This window comes from Anthonomus grandis, chromosome 22 (genome assembly GCF_022605725.1).
Source record: "Anthonomus grandis grandis chromosome 22, icAntGran1.3, whole genome shotgun sequence".
Taxonomy (NCBI): Eukaryota; Metazoa; Arthropoda; class Insecta; order Coleoptera; family Curculionidae; genus Anthonomus; species Anthonomus grandis.
The window spans coordinates 16,033,535-16,050,277 of NC_065567.1; the positions used below are offsets into that span (position 1 = coordinate 16,033,535).

At 29.8% G+C, this 16,743-nt stretch overlaps 1 protein-coding gene across 2 annotated transcripts in view; it reads right to left on the minus strand.

The window, feature by feature from the left end:
• Window positions 1-7,432, minus strand: part of LOC126749073 (klarsicht protein) — a 275,493-nt gene extending 268,061 nt beyond the window's left edge. For both annotated transcript variants that reach the window (XM_050458695.1, XM_050458694.1), the window contains exon 1: window positions 6,985-7,432. The gene's annotated coding sequence lies outside the window, so the exon portion shown is untranslated. The remainder of the gene's footprint in view (window positions 1-6,984) is intronic.
• Window positions 7,433-16,743: the final 9,311 nt, after the last annotated feature.

A 16,743-nucleotide genomic window follows, 5' to 3' on the forward strand; every position in this document is an offset into this window, starting at 1 on the left:
CATAAAAATTGTGGTCATTACACATCACTTAAAGTTTCTTAAAATAAAAATTATTCACCGCAGTAAAACGAATTTAAAATTAAAATTTGCTTTATAGCTTACTGAAATCTATCTACAGGCAATCATTTAGTGTCCTCAGGCAAGACGTTAAAATATTTAATTTCTATAGTGAGAAATCTCTGTGAGTGGAAAAATAAGCAGTTTTCAATCCCTTATGGGTTACACTATCTGCAAGCAATTATAGACTCTTACTGAGTTTTGATCACATAGCTTCTATGTGCAGATTTCTCTGGACTTCAAAGTTAATAATCAGCTCAAGAAAATTGATACTACTTAGTGTTTTAGATCCTGCAGCAGGATTCCGTGGTCAATACGGTTAAATATTTTAGATCTGAGATCACAATGCTACATTAACCCAATCATTGAAAACGTAGTGTCTGAGATGAGATTGCGGTTCTCATACTCATAAATCATGTCCCTAGAACCTTTTTCACGGAGTTCAGTCCCAAGTGATTTCCTTATTACTGTGTCCGTAAAAACAACTAACAGAAAATATAAATTTCTCATTCTCTTAAAAGATTTTTTTTTCATTGGTATGGATAAATTTGACTCCATAACTGCAACACATTATGTATGCAGTGCGTTACAGCTGTAACATACCAGTGGCCCAAATAAACTTAAACTTCTAATTAGTTATGTAATATAGAATAGATAAAATTGGTGCATAATTTAACATCTTGATTTGCACCTTATGCAAGAGTTATGCTCAAAAAATGGCGTTAAGAACCAAGATAATTACTATGCGGGTATTTTTATGGAATATTGTTTAATAAAATATGTTGTCCTACCCATTAAATACTAGTTTGTTACATTTTATGCGCGGATAATATATTCTCCGTAGACTTTACAACCTAATAACTCTTACCTGGCCCCAGAACGATAAAAGGAAAAAATACTGTCGATAGTGCCGGAAAATGTATAGGGTGTGCCATATGGGTAACGTATCACCGATTTACATTGTATTTTATATACATTGCATGTAGAAAACACTATTCTAGATAATGAAAGATCTCATAGTTTTGGCCTTATTGCTGAAACATAAATTGATACATTCCATGAATTTCAAGATAATGATGCTCCATTGCATTTCTTTTCATGTATATATATCTTTAAGAAGTCATGAAATATTTATTCATATTATATTTAGTACGAAAAGATGTTTTAATTTGCTCAAAATGAAATGGCTACTATCAAAAATATTTAAATTAAGTATATATAATATATTAAATTTAAGTAGTATTTTAAAACTACAGTTAACTTGGAAGGGTTAGAATGTTATTAGGTACTCTTATTAATACACCAAATAAAATAGAATTTATGCAGAGAACTCTCAGCTTTAACATAAAAATAAATTATTTATTACTTTATAAACGAAGGTAATACATACATTCATCATATTATTTTTAATGTTATATGCAAGGATCTATGAAAATATATCCTTATATTAAATTTATGTTGAATGATACAGCCACATGTATTGTAAATTGTCTTCAAGGAAAAGTATATGTGTATTTCAAACAAGATCATAAATTTCGTTGCCACTGTGACTGAACGTGGTTCCAGTTCCAAAACCGAAACCCTCGCGAAAACCAGTTTTATTATATAACTAACAAAAAAATGTGGAATTCATTACTTATAAAAAAACAGTACTGATTGTAATCCCCTACTTGGAATTCTATGGTTTTAACACCTTTAATATTCTGATGTTTTATTTCATGTTACTTATGTACTTACTTTTGTTCATCAACTGTTATGATATAATTTCATCTGATGTATGGAGATGTCAAATGCCACAAAAACAGTATTACCTTTACACACTTTCTCCCTCTGGAAAAAAATCTGCTGACTTGATCTTTAAATATTTTATTAATTTTAGTAAATTTGCTAAAATGTCTAATCTTTTAGTTGCAGAGTAATAGCTAAAAGTGACAATTAAAGAATAAGATTAAAAATACATAATAATTAACCAATATAAGATGTTACTATTTTTTTAAATATAGCCTCACTAAATTTATTGAATGTTCTATACATCATTATTAAAATTATTTAAGGAATAAATTTAAAATTAATTAAGGAACATATCTTAAAACATAAATATAGCTCTCTGTTTTTCTCAAAACCTCGTAAAAGTAAATAGTTGTAATAAATCCTTAAATATTTGTACAGGATAACTTATCACAACTACTTGATGATGAAAAATCCAGTGTGAGGTACATATCAAATAAATTTTACTTCAATGACTATATTTTAGTATTGTTTGATGTTTTTACTATAATAGATGACATATGATAATTTTTACTAGATATAGAATACTGCATCATATATTCATGATCTTTTCTATATAGCACTCTTTTCTTATCAAATTAATGGACTGGCAGCTACTAGTTTCCATTGTAGAGACCAGAATCAATAATGTTGGTAATATATATAATAAATGATAAACTAAAAGGAAAACTGACCAAATGAGTTGTTACAACCCCTATTTATATTTCATCAAAACAAAATTAAAGTTTAAATATCTATTATTCATTAATGATGTAAAACAATGATTGTCATAAAATCTGTAAGCTAAATTGTAAATAATTACTTGAGATGCTAAGTTCAATAGTTGCATTGCCAGTATATTCTTTAGCTTATATGACTAGAATGAGAAAGATTACATATAGTTTATAATTCTTGACTCACAAAGAAACTATCTTAAATCAATAGATATTCCTAGAATATCCATATCCCATGAAGGTTTTATTTGAGAGTGTATCAGTAACAAACATACCTGAGATATCTTAATAGAATATTAATATGTACTAAAATAACTAATATTAAGTTTATAATAAATAGTGTTAACTTGGATAAATGTTAATAAAAAAAAATGTAATATAAATTTTAATTCAAATATATTTAGGTTTGACTATTGATTTTTTGTTCAATTTCTTAGATACAATTATAAATCTTAGCTGAGATCTAAAACCTCAAATTTAGATTTTTTTCTCTTTTGATAATTTCAAAATTCTTATCAATTTTAGAATAAAATATTAATTTAGAATAAATTAAATGTTTGATTAAGACGAAAATTTAAAAAAATATAAGAAAGTTGAAAGATGTGAATTTTAAAATATTTTAATAGTAAATATGAATATTTTTAACGTATTGAGTATGTCTTCTGAATGAATAGCATAGTAAAATAATTATTAAAATTTGGATTTAAGTAAATATTTAATAGTTTTTTAAATTTTTAATTTCTGTCCTTCCATTAAGTGATAGACATCTGAAAGAAACTGTAACCAGACAACAAATACTTAAATTAAGATTTTCTTTTAAGATCTCTGTAAAAAGCAACAACCTATTTCCCTCGAAAACTATAATAAAACATAAATTTCACAAATACCCATTAATTCTGGGTTAAGTTTTTGACTTAAAGTTTGCTTCGATATATGCCAGTTTCAATTCGAGGAAATTTTGTTTTGGTTCTTCTGTTATTTTATTTATTTGGACTTGTTCTTAAGGATATGTATGTAATGTCTACTTTAAAAATAATGCTATTTTGAGTTAAATATTAAATGAATGTTGTCCTATCATTTTTTATTAATGTGATAATTGTGATTATTTTTTTTAAGATCATATAGGACAATGTAAGTGTAGTATGAATAAATATGAATTTGATCACAAATTGTTTTGTCAGGTTTTTTAGTTCACTGAAATTATTTCTTCCATAGAAAACTCACTTTCCAATATTCAGACATATTATAACTTATTGACTATTATAACTTATTATAACTTATTGACTAATTATAGGCAAATTATTTTTTTAAAGTTATATGTGAAAAGTTTTGAAAATTTCTGCAGAGCACTCTTTTTATGGTAAATTATATTTCCTATTATATACCAAAATAATTAATATTAAGTTTATAATAAATAATGTTAAATTGTTTATAAAAAAATATTTTTGAATATAAATTTGAAAAATATACTCCTAAAGGAAAATTAAGATATTTTAATGGTATCTTTTTAATTGAGTATACCTTCCGAATGAAAATGAGAGTGAAATAATTATTAACATTTTAATTTTACTAATAATTATATTGGTGTTTTTTAGACTTTTATAAAAAATATGCATATCTAAATGACTGTATCTTTATTACTAGAATGTATTTATGATATTCTAAAAAAATATTAAATATCATGACATAATATAATATGTAAGTGATAAATTCTGTTAATATCGAAAATTATGTTTAAGGTATAATCATTGTACATACATATTTTGATACACTACACCATTCCAGAAATGTCTATTAAATTAATTAATCCTAAGCATACATTCCTTTAAAATTATTGGAATATCTATCTGTTGTTAATAGTGTCCTGTGACACAAGTTTTTTTAAGTTCTAAAATATTTGTAGTAAAAATTTGGATGTTTTTCTACATGTTTCCCTACTTCCATTAAATTATACACATCCAGCAGAAAGTGTATACAACTTAAAAAATACAGTAGTGGACAAAAGTATGGACATTTTTTGTTTTTCTTTACTATTAAAGTACCAGCCAATAGAGGTACAAAAATTGTATGGTACATTAAATACTTTTGGTTGGTGCATACTTTTTTTGCAGATAAATAGTTGTTGTGTGCATTCCTTTTTTCACCATGTTTATTGTTTTTTCGGATCGACAAAAAAAAGGAAATTTTTTTAGTTTTAATTTTTCTGTGTATATATTTAGTCTATTGCAGCTAATAGCAGGCCAAAGTTTCTGAATTATGGAAAAAAAACTAATTTTTTTGGAAGATTTTGAAAATTAGTGAAGATGCAGGGTGTCGAAAATTTTAAGGAAAAATCGGTTAGTAGGCAATGTGGAAACGCTCCCGAAAATAGGTTGCCCCCCAAAAAAAAAACCAATCCTAATATTGATAAAACAATAAGAAGGTTGTCTGTTTTAAGTCAAAGAAAATGTGCACATGAGATTAACAAAGAAGTAAGGAAAATGTTCAGTGTTAATGTGAGTAATAGGACTGTACGGAGGCGCCTATGTGCAGCTAGCCTTATGGGTAGAGTATCTGTAAATAAACCATTTCCAAAAAAAATTGTAAGGCCCGGATAAAATTTGCCCAACAGCATATTATTTGGAGACCAGAAAAATGGAACACTGTCCTTTTTAGAGATGATAGCAAGTTTAAAATCTTTGGATCAAATGGAAAAAGATATGTAAGAAGACCAGTAAGCAAAAGATTGTATGTTAAATTTGATGAAAAAATTAATTGTTTTGTCTACCAGGATATCCTTAAAATGGAATGATACCCTATGCGGACAGAGAAATGCCCTTATGCTGGACATTTCAACAATGACCTAACACTCGTCTAAATTAGTAAAAACTTTTTTTGCTGAAAATAGTGTCTGCTGAATGGCCAGCACAGTCTCCAGATCTCAACCCTATTGGGAACGTTTGGGACCATTTAGAAAGGGAAATTTGAAAAAAAAAATAGCAAACAAGCATGAATTTTGGGAAACCATACAGGAAGAATGGAAGAAGATTTCTGTCGAAATTTGTCAGAACCTCATTGGTTCTCTACCTAGAAGATATCAAGCAGTATTGACCGTCAAGGAATATAGCACAAAATATTGGAAAAAATATATTTTTTGCTCTTTTTTTTATAATTTTCATACTTTTGTCCAATTTATTTTCTATTTTCATTTATTTTTTTGAGAACTGGTATTTTTGATTTTAATAAAATATAATTCCTTATTACATGTAGTTTTAGTAAAAAAAAATATATTGCTAATAAAGTTATGTACAACAAAAATATTAAAAATTTCCATAGTTTTGTCCTCCACTGTATTTAAGTTAAAAATTAAAAAATTAGTAAAAAAGTAACAACCATAGAGAACCATAATAAATCTATTTCACAAATACTCACTGATTTTAGATTAAGTTTTTGACTTAAATGTTTTCTATGATTTATGCCATCTTCATTTTAATGAGGTTTTTTTTTGCTTCTTCTGTAATTTTATTTATTTGGACTTATTTATGACTGTTATGGTCAGGAACTGATATTAGTTTATGTTTCTTGTTTTTTTCACCTATATAAGAATTGAAACGGAACAGGGATGAAAATAAGAGACTTATTAAGAAAGATGTTGTAATATAATGTCTTCCAACCTGTTTTTTAATGAAATGTAATATTTACAAGCATGCTGAATGTTATCAATTTTAATTTGCATTTATTATTCTAATTTATATTACAAAACAAATATTAGTTTTTTTTTTCTATTTTGTATTTGAGTTCTAAATGAATGATTTGCTAAATTAGAAATTTAAATATGTTAAATTATATTAATGAGGCAGATTTTATGTTATTGCATGTTGTTTTATCATATTTTATTAACATGATTATTGTGATTTATTTTTTTAAGATGATGCAGGTAAATGTACATGTGTGTAAATAAATAAGAATTTGATTTTATTGTCACAAATTGTTTTTCTCAGGTTTTTTAGTTGTCTTAAATTCTTTCTTCGACATGAAACTTAATTTTGAACCATCACAGACATATTCTAACTTATTAAAGGGCTAATAAGTTATTATCTTTGTAAACTTATATGTGAAAAAGTTTGAAAATATAGATGTAGCACTATATTCCCTGTTAATAATCAATAGGTAGGTATTCATCTTGAGTGTTATTATTCTTAGGTTCTTTTAAAGATTACATTCTATTGTAATGTCCAATTACAATTCTACTTATAGAAGTATGATTAGAAACCATATAAAAAGATGTAAAACAAAACAAAAACAATGTGAATCAACCTGTTCCATCAGAAAAATAAGCAAAATATGGCTCAATTTATGAATGGTCAAGACAATAAAAACTCAGTTTAAAATTAAATAGAGAAGGGTATAAGGGGTAAGGCCAAACAATACTGTAAACACAACTTACCTAAAGTTCCTTAATGTTTAACTGCAAGACATTAATTAAATGGACACTGAAAGGTTTTTTCTTAACTTCACTTGAACTAACTTTTGAACTGTGCACAAACAAAACTATTTAATTACGCTACACTACTCTGAACTTGAAATGGTGCATTTAAAGTGAGGTTACGTTACTCCCCCAAGTGATTCAAAAATAAATTTAACTGTATTCAGGTACCACACAAGGTAGATTGGTTATTCTTCATTCCATTTTGGTATTCAGATAGGTAGTTCGATGAATGATCAGTCCGTTTTTCGCGACAACTTTACGTTAAATCTGCCCCTAGTTATTTATTAGTGGCGTTCTGATAGTCCGTTGCTAGTTTTGTCACAAGTCGGTTAAATGCAATGCACTGCTTTGACGGGAAACATGAATGGTGTGGGGATTGGCTAGTGTGCGGACTGTGTAGTTCTCAATGCGGTGCGCCCGCTTGATATGCGACTGCTCCACGTCTGGCACCTACAGTGGGGCTACACACAACATTTTTATGACAAAATTCTTTTTCTCTTCACACATTACTCGTCTCGTACGGAGTTCTAATCAAACTGATAAATACACGCCCCACAAAAATTATTGCATCACTTATTATTTCTGAAATATTTTAATTTTTTTGCCTGTTTTTTAGATTTTATTGATATTGATAATTAAATCACCAAATATGACGACCTTTGCAACATTTATTTTAAATCAGTTCAATCTACAGAGGACAAACATTTTGATTTACCAAAACATACAAAAATCAAAAAAATTGTACTAAACATGTATAAAAAAAAAGAACTTTATTTAAGCCAATGAATTTCTAATAGCGTGTGTTACCGCCCCTGGCTCTAATTACAGCTTCCATTCGTCTTCGAAGGCTTCTAAACAGGTTCTGGAGGGTCTCATTATATGGGAAGAATTTTCAGCAGGAGAAATTTCAATGCTTTTTCTGCTGCTATAGCTTCGGTAAATTGGAATGCACTTGAAACGGCTTCTGACCCACTTACTTTATTTTTTCAAGTTCTGTGTGATAAGATCAATCAGTGCTTTCCTAAAATGAGGCTTAAAACTAAGAAACGAAAACCATGGGTTACAAGAGGCCTTAGAATTTCAGCTAAAAACCTCCGTTTTTTGACTAAATTGTGCAAATATACCACAAATGAAAATATCCAAATTACACTATCTTTAACAAGTGTCGGTTGAGCATTCATTTTTCTTTCATCCTGTCGATCTTACCGAAGTAAAAAATGAAATCAAACGCCTAAAAAAACCATAAATCATCTGTAGCTGATGGGATATCTTCGAGGTTGTTACTCTTTTTGCCTGATTCAGCCTTAAATGCTTTAGTTTCTGCCATAAACAATTCTTTACATATTGGCATTTTTCCTTCATGTTTAAAAGAGGCAGTGGTTATCCCTCTTCATAAGGGTGAAGATTTGGATCAGCCTTGTAATTTCCGTCCCATTTCTATTTTGTCTACCCTCTCTAAGATAGTTGAAAAACTTGCAAAAAGCAGAATTTTGTCCTTTTTACATCATAATGGCATTTTGTCTGCAAATCAGTTTGGATTTCAAGCCGGTAAAGGGACTCATGATGCTGTTTTTAGCTTTTTGGAGAGCGTCTATGTGTCCTTGAATTCTGGAGAGTCATCGGCGGCAGTGTTTTATGATCTATCCAAAGCATTTGACTGTGTGGATCATGGAATACTGTTATCTAAGCTCGATAAATATGGTTTTAGGGGCGTAGTGTTACGATGGCTTGAGTCCTATCTATCAAATCGTACTCAGAAGGTTACAGTGTCTGGGCGTTTGTCTGCTTCTAGATCTTCTAGTTCAGCATCTAGATAGCGGCGTTCCCCAGGGTCCAGTGTTGGGACCACTGTTATTTTTACTGGATGTGGATGACTTGAGTTCATTGAAACTGCAGGGCAAGGTGATTCAGTTTGCTGATGATACCACCATACTATGGAGCCATAAAAATTCTGATTATATTAAGACTTGTATCCTTGAAGACCTTCAGATTTTATCAGGGTGGTGTGCTTCCAACAGGCTGTGTTTAATGTAAGAAAGACGTCTATTATGGGGTTTAAGTGCGATGTGCAGGGTCTGATGTTTGACGAAAATTCCCTCTTGCAGAATAAAGAGTGCTGCAAGTTCCTAGGAATTACCATTGATGGTCGCCTTCGGTTTGAAGATCATATTTTACATAGCTGGGAAATTATCTTCTGGATATTTTGCAGTAAGAATGGCAAAACAAGAGCTGGGAGGGGTGGTTGCACGTTCAGTGTACTTTTCACCTTACTGAATCTCATATTCGGTATGGCTTGCCTTTTTGGAGTTTAACCAATAAGGGGCTACTTAACATTGTCTTTGTTATTCAAAAATAAGCAGTTAGATACCTGTGTTCTGCTAAGTTAAGAGATTCTTGCAAACCCCTCTTCATTTTTGAAAAAATCCTAACTCTTTTTTCACTCTTTATCTTAGAAACAGCTGCTCTTATTCACAAAATTCCCAAACTACCCTCTGACACTGGCCATTTGACTCGTCGTGTAAATGATGTTCCCCTACCTATTCCTACGTCTTCCCTTACCAAAAATTCATTAATTTACATAAGTAAAAAAATTTACAATCATGTTCCTCTATGTGTTAGACATATATCGGATGTTAAGAAATTTAAAAGAGAATTAAAGACGCTTTTTTTGGTTAAGGCATATTATAACCTGGATTACTTTTTTAATGAACCTGGATGAAGGTTTTAACCTTGGACATGTTGGAAAGTTTTTTTTTCCTTTTTTCTTCTCTAGTTTTGTCAACAAGTTTACCTTTGTTTAGTAATTGATTGTTTTATTTAGTTATTATTTATTATTTAATTCAAGTATGTTCAAAAAGTTTTGTCTTGTGTTTAATTTTGTTCATTGTTTGGTCAATTTTTGAAATTGTATTTTTGTTTTGTTTTTTTTTGGCTTGTAGGATGCTTGTACACAAGATTATTCTTACGTAATCTAGCATATTTTCTTTCTTCTTCTCGCGGCACGTTTGCCCAGAAGTCAAAAAGAACATTTTGAAGATCATCTAGTGTTCTTATTAGTGCTGGATGTTGCTGAATTTGTCATCCTAAATGGTCCCAGATATGTTCTATCGGATTAAGGTCTGGGCTACGTGCAGGCCAATTTAGGGTGGGTATTTCAAGCATTATCTTGCATTAGCACAGAATTATCACCGATATATGGCATATAGGGCACTACATGGGGTTCTGGGATATCGGTTATGTACCTGTCAGCATTTAGTCCTCCATCATTCACTGGTACTATAAGCTTATAGCTCCGTGCGACCCTCAAAAGAGATTCCTCCCCAAACCATGATAAAGCCACCACCAAAGCTTTCAGTTTGACAAAAATTAACCTGATCGTGCCGTTCACCACGTCGCCTATATACTGGTACACGCCCATCTAATGAATATAGACAAAATCTTGATTCATCCGTGAACAAAATATTGGACCAATCTTGAATATTCCAATTTGCGTGTTCTCTAGCAAATTGCAATCTTGCTACTCGATGTTCTCTGGCAAGACGTGGACCTCTAGCTGGCACTCTGGCTCGTAAACCTGCTTCTCTCAGCCTATTTCAAACTGTCTGTAGGCTTATTCGGACATTACGAGCAGCCAACAGATCTGTTTGCAGTCTTCTAGAGGTGGTGTTCCTAATTCTTAAAGCCGTTAGGGGGTCTGGATAGTTGTCCTGTTTCTTGGTAGCGATTAACAACTCTGGATATGGTGCTTTGTTGAACTCCCATTATCCGAGCGACGTATTTTGACATCCATTATTATTAACAATAAATTTAAATTTTCACTTTAGAATAACACTATTTGCTTAGAACGTTTTCGATCTCAATGCATTCGCCAACACAGGAATAATCTACGCGAGCATTTTTGCTTCAAAAAATTATGTCAAAAATTTCGATCATTTTTGGTCCATGATAAGAAACCAGAAATATCTTTTAAGTTGATACATATACAGATTGTCCAAAAAATATTTAAAATATCTTAAAATACTAGTGATGCGATAATTTTTGTGGGGTGTGTATTTTGGTAATTATTTACAAAAATTACCTTTTTATAAGAGCCAAATTATAGACCGGCTGGTAAAGTGTCTGGAAAAGTTATCCTGGTGGTAACATTAAAAATTGAATTATGAACTTCTTGTTTGTCTTACAAGTGGGATAATTGTTGCTTACCAGTTGAATAAGTTAACAACAGAAAAAAGCAGCGTATAAAAGGTTTACCAAGAAATTTAAAACCTTTTTGAGTTTAAAAATTTTTGAGTTTTTTTAAGAGTTGGAGCTTGCATACATCTAAATTTTGTTCTTAATCTGTATGAGTATTTTGTTATTACTCATCTGGTTGAATCTCTCTTTATTTAATATGATAATGCCCGACTTAAGTAAACCTTCTGCTACTTAGTAACAGGTTAAAATTTGGTTCATAATTCCTCCTACAGCTATTGATAGGTTTACCGAGAGGATAGAATTTATCTGCCTAATAACACACAGGAACTTTACCAACTAGTCCGTAATTTGGCCTTAAAGCATAGTAGATTAATTGTTTAGTTAATGTCGAATATCGCTCTTTTTCAGATCACAGAATTTTATCAATTTATTTGGACTGTGAATTTAAGACCTATAAACCTAAGACTAAAACATCTTGTCGAACTTGCATTGTCTTATTTATTTAATGTAACACGACGTTTCGGTTGGTAAGTATCTCCAACCGTTATCAAGTGTAAACTGTAAACTAGAATTTCTCCAATCTTTAAGTCAGGTAATAAGTCTTCGATGAATAACTACAGACCAATTTCGGTAATAAGTGTTTTTTCTAAAATTTTTGAGAAAATAATTAAAAAAAGGATGACGTATTTTGTTAATAAATATTTACCACTTGATGATTACCAATATGGGTTTGTTGAGAACAGTAATACTCTTAGCGCAACAGTTGATTTTGTAGATTACATATCGCGAGCATTGGATAAAAAGAAATTAGTTGTGGCCGTATTTGTCGACTTGCAAAAAGCATTTGATGTTGTGAGTACCGATATACTTTTAAATAAGCTCGAAAAAATGGGATTCAGGGGAGTACTTTTTGATTTACTTAAAACATATCTCGAAAATAGAAAACAATATGTAAAATTAAATGATACACGTAGTTCAGTGTTAGTTAATTCTTTTGGCGTCCCACAAGGTTCCCTACTCGGACCATTGTTTTATTCCTTGTATGTATTAAACTTGAAGGTTGCTAATCGCACTGCGCGTTATCAGTCCTGGATTTACACTAGGGGCAGTCGGGGCAAGTGCCCAGGGCGGCAGAAATTTGAGGGGCGGCAAATCTCAAAAAAGAAAAGAAAATATTTTCAACGGTTATACTTATAAATTACCATGAGGAATGTTTACATGTCAAATATCAAGAGTAAAATTTGCTTTAATGAAGTAACTGCGAAGATATCATCGAACAGTTCGCAACACAAAAAGTCAGACGTGTCTTTCGATGAAAACGACACGCTCATATACATCTTTAGATTTCTATAGCTGTCAGATCGTTTTTCGAAACAGTTCATAATATTTTCATTGTATACATGGTCAAACAAGCCTGTAATTAAAAATCCGTCTCCATTTTGCAATTGTAATAAATTACAGAACATTTTACATCTTGCAATTCTTAATAAAAAGTATTTTTCTCATACCGATACACTTTATCAAGAAATACATCTTAATAAGTTAAATTAAATACTAAAAATAGAACAATGTAAGCTAGTACATAAAATTATCCACAAAAAGCAAAAATCTAATATAAACATTATTTTTTAGAATATGATACATACGAGTAATTATCCAACAAGAAATGTAAATAACATTTATCAGAACTATACAAGAACTAACATAGGATTAGGAAATCTTTTTTTAAAAATTTTAAGGTATTTAATGAATTGCCAGAAAATATAAGATGTGTTCAACCATTTAGTAATTATTCCAAAAAAATGAAAATATTCTTTGATACTTAGTTTTTTTTTAGGCATAGGCTTACTGTATAGAAGTAAAATAGTTACTCTCGTGACCAATGCTTGCATGCATTGATTATGGAGTTTTCAGCTTTTTTACCAATAAACGGGATATTTCTGGTTTAAGCACTTTGTGTTGAGTATAAAGTTTATACATGTACTGGCGGAAACACGAATTTATCCTTTTTTTTGTAAATGAAAGCCTGTTTTTTTTTAATGGAAAAAACAACCAAACTTACAGCATTTAAAGCAAATGGCACTGTTGGGTGGCTTAAAATCAAGTTTTTGGGCACTAATTCACTAAATAACGACATATTTTTTCCGTTTGTCCTAAAATGTTAGTTATTACAGTCACAAATACTCTATAAAAATGTAGAAAAACAAAAAGTTCCAATAAAATCGGCAAAATTTTGTATAACAATTGATATCGTCCACGTTTAAAAAAATATTTAGAGAGCCTATTGGATGCAAAGTAGGCGGATAACTGGCTAGGGTTAGGTTCGGAGCAGAAATGGTAAAAAAAATTATATTTAAACGATTATTTGCTTCATAAAAAGTTTTACTCATAGGGACTGTCATTAAAACTTTTAATAATAGGACGAACGGTTGATAAATACCACATGCTTATTTTTTAATGTACCAGCTATCAGCCACCCAAAAAGTAGATTATTTAAATTAAAATTCAAATATATTTATTGTTTAACAGGAATCTAATCCTAATTACTAAGACAATATATCAAAATATAAGTAATAACAATTCATATATCATGAAAAATAATAATAATAATCATATATAAAAATATAACTAATAGGTAATAATAAAATATGTTCAAGAAGAAAAAAAATATATATAAGAGGCATATTAACTAAATAGGTTTACGATATTATTTGACAATAATTTTTTTAAATGACGAAAAGACATATTAAAAAATTATTGATACGATATATTATAGATTAAACTATAACATATCGTAATTTTAGTCTAATATGAGATATTAAGGTCTAATATATTAAAAACCAAAAATCTGATGTAAGTAAATGAGATTAAACATATTATTATCATATATTTTTTAAAAAAGTCAGTCTTATACTTACTTCTTTTAGGGAACTTTTCGATTATTTATCGATTTATCGATTATTTCAGGTGCATATTAATTGACTATTCACATAAGTCAATTGAAAGGAATAATACAAATTTCGTGGGACCTATTTAAAATATTTCCAAAATAAGAAATCATTTGCTTAAGTCATATAATTATAGTTCTGGAACATCAAATCACAGTGACAAAAAAGTTTATATATACAACTTGGTTGAAGTAAAGTATAAGCCAGTTAAGAGAAGTAAAGTTTAAGTTAAAGTTTTAGTTTAAGTTTTTATTTTTTTTTTATTTGCTTTATGGAGTTTTCTATTTTGATTTCGGTATTTCGATTAATTCTGGTATTTTTTGTTTTTGCTAATTTTCAAATTTGTAATATTTTTAGTTCCCTAAGAAGATGCAGGAGGCAATGACGATCAATCTAGCAATCTCAATGTCGCGACTGAGCATAAATAATTTTTTTGTAAAATTTTGACGCCGTGAAATAAAAATTCTTTAACCTGGGTCCTTTATACAGTGCATGCTTTAGTATGTATAGCAAGCAATAAAAAAAATGTAATCCTAGAGAAACTTACCTGCTTAATAATGTAATTTGTCAACTAATTTTTAATTTCTCTGAAAAAATCTCTAAAACTCCATTTTATAAAAAAACAACTCTTTTTGCAAAAATCATATTCTTAGCTTAAAATAAGTAGAGTTTTTTGTTCTAGTCTAGTAGATGTCTTATCTTGCAGTGTCGTTCTTGGTCTTGATTTACGCAAATATGTGCGCATGCTTGGCTCGCCTTACAATTCTGCTCTCCATACAATTTTTACAACATTTTGTCCTTTGAAAAATTCAAAAAAATCAGAATATCCTTCAATCGTTACCCATTCAATTTCATAATTTGCCCCGCTGTCCGGTAAATGAAAAGAATAATGCACCTGTAAACAGTGTGTGCAGATTGGTAGAAGAATGCCCCTCCGCCTTCACCATTTTATATAGAGATTACTATATACTGTCTATTCATGAAACTAGTGGGACCAAGCTCAATGGTGGTAAGCTGTGCTGTCGTATACTGGGAGGAATAAAGGGGTCATTCCAGAATATAATAATAATAATAATAATAATAATAATAATAATAATAATAAGACGTTTATTAGTCACCAAGAAATTACAGCAATTAAGCACAAAGAATAAAACTATAATAGGTAGATGTATTAACTTTTACAAAATTTCAAATATTAGAAAATTCCAGTAAATATTGAGTATTTCACCATTTACCAATAACAAAAAAAAACGAAAAATTTGTAACTAAATAAAAAAGCTAATAATGCAAGGTGACCAACAGGCCATAATATGCAGATTTACAGAGATATCCCTTACACAAAAGGCTCCCTGAATTCTGTTGAGGCCAAAAAAAATTTAAAAAAAAACAATAATTTAAGAACTTAATCGTAAATATTCTACTGAAAAAGAAAGAACATACCTAACGGGAGCATGGGAAGAGGATCAGGATATGAAAGAAAATATGAGGGGAAGGGAAGATGAGGAAAATTATATAGCGATTTATGGCAACATTCAAAGCCTTTCAGGAACAAAATCATGAACAATATTATACACAAAAACGTTATCTCTCAGACTCCCGTAATCAGTCATACACATAAATTTACCCACGTAGCATGCTATATCCACTGTATATACCTATAAAGTACAAAATGTGCAAAATATATCGTGTATGTTCTAAGTACATACATAACATATTGGGATGAACTTTATTTATTTATGTTCAAGTATGAATATTATATGTATATATCTTTTGGACATTACCGTCGCCGGCTATTTTATATACCTTCGGTACATTCATTGTACATACATAGCATATACATATGGTCCATGTACATATCTATGTATACACTGGATAATTCGCCTGCAAGCACTTTTCAACAAACATTTTTATCCGATCTCGTATCGCCTTGGTAACAAAATGGCGATCTGATAAAAAATAATTATATAATTTTTTTTATATGTTCTTATTGACATATCCTGAATATTAGTGTTTTTGTATCTTTAAATGATATTGCAATTATATTGAAGTAACAAATTGTATATAATTCTATGGTTGTGAAGCATTGAAAATGTGGTACGTAGTTGCATTCACTAAAGAAAGTAGTGTATCCACTGTGCCATCAAGCTGGTATATAGAAAAGTCATCTGAGTGTTTTTGGCCTCCTTCAACAGTAAAAAGGGTACTCTTGAAAAGCTGATCAAAGATAAAGTCCTCCCAGAAGAAGACTGGAAACCATTTAAGGCTGAGATCCTAGGAAAATATAGTAAGGAAAGTATGAAAACATGTATGTACATTCTACAATTTTTTTTTTTCATTTAAGGTGATTATAAGCAAGCTATGGCTAAACTTCAAAAAGTACAGATAAGGTTACTACAACAGATGATTATGAAGATAAGGGAAAGGGAAAACGAAAGAGAAAACCATCTCACAAAATTCATAATACAAGTTCATCTCAACTCTTTATCATTTCCAAGTTTCACATTTGCAAATAAGTGGTATATCCAATAAATTATTATTGTTTCAAAAAGTGTTTATGTTTTATCTTTTAGATTTT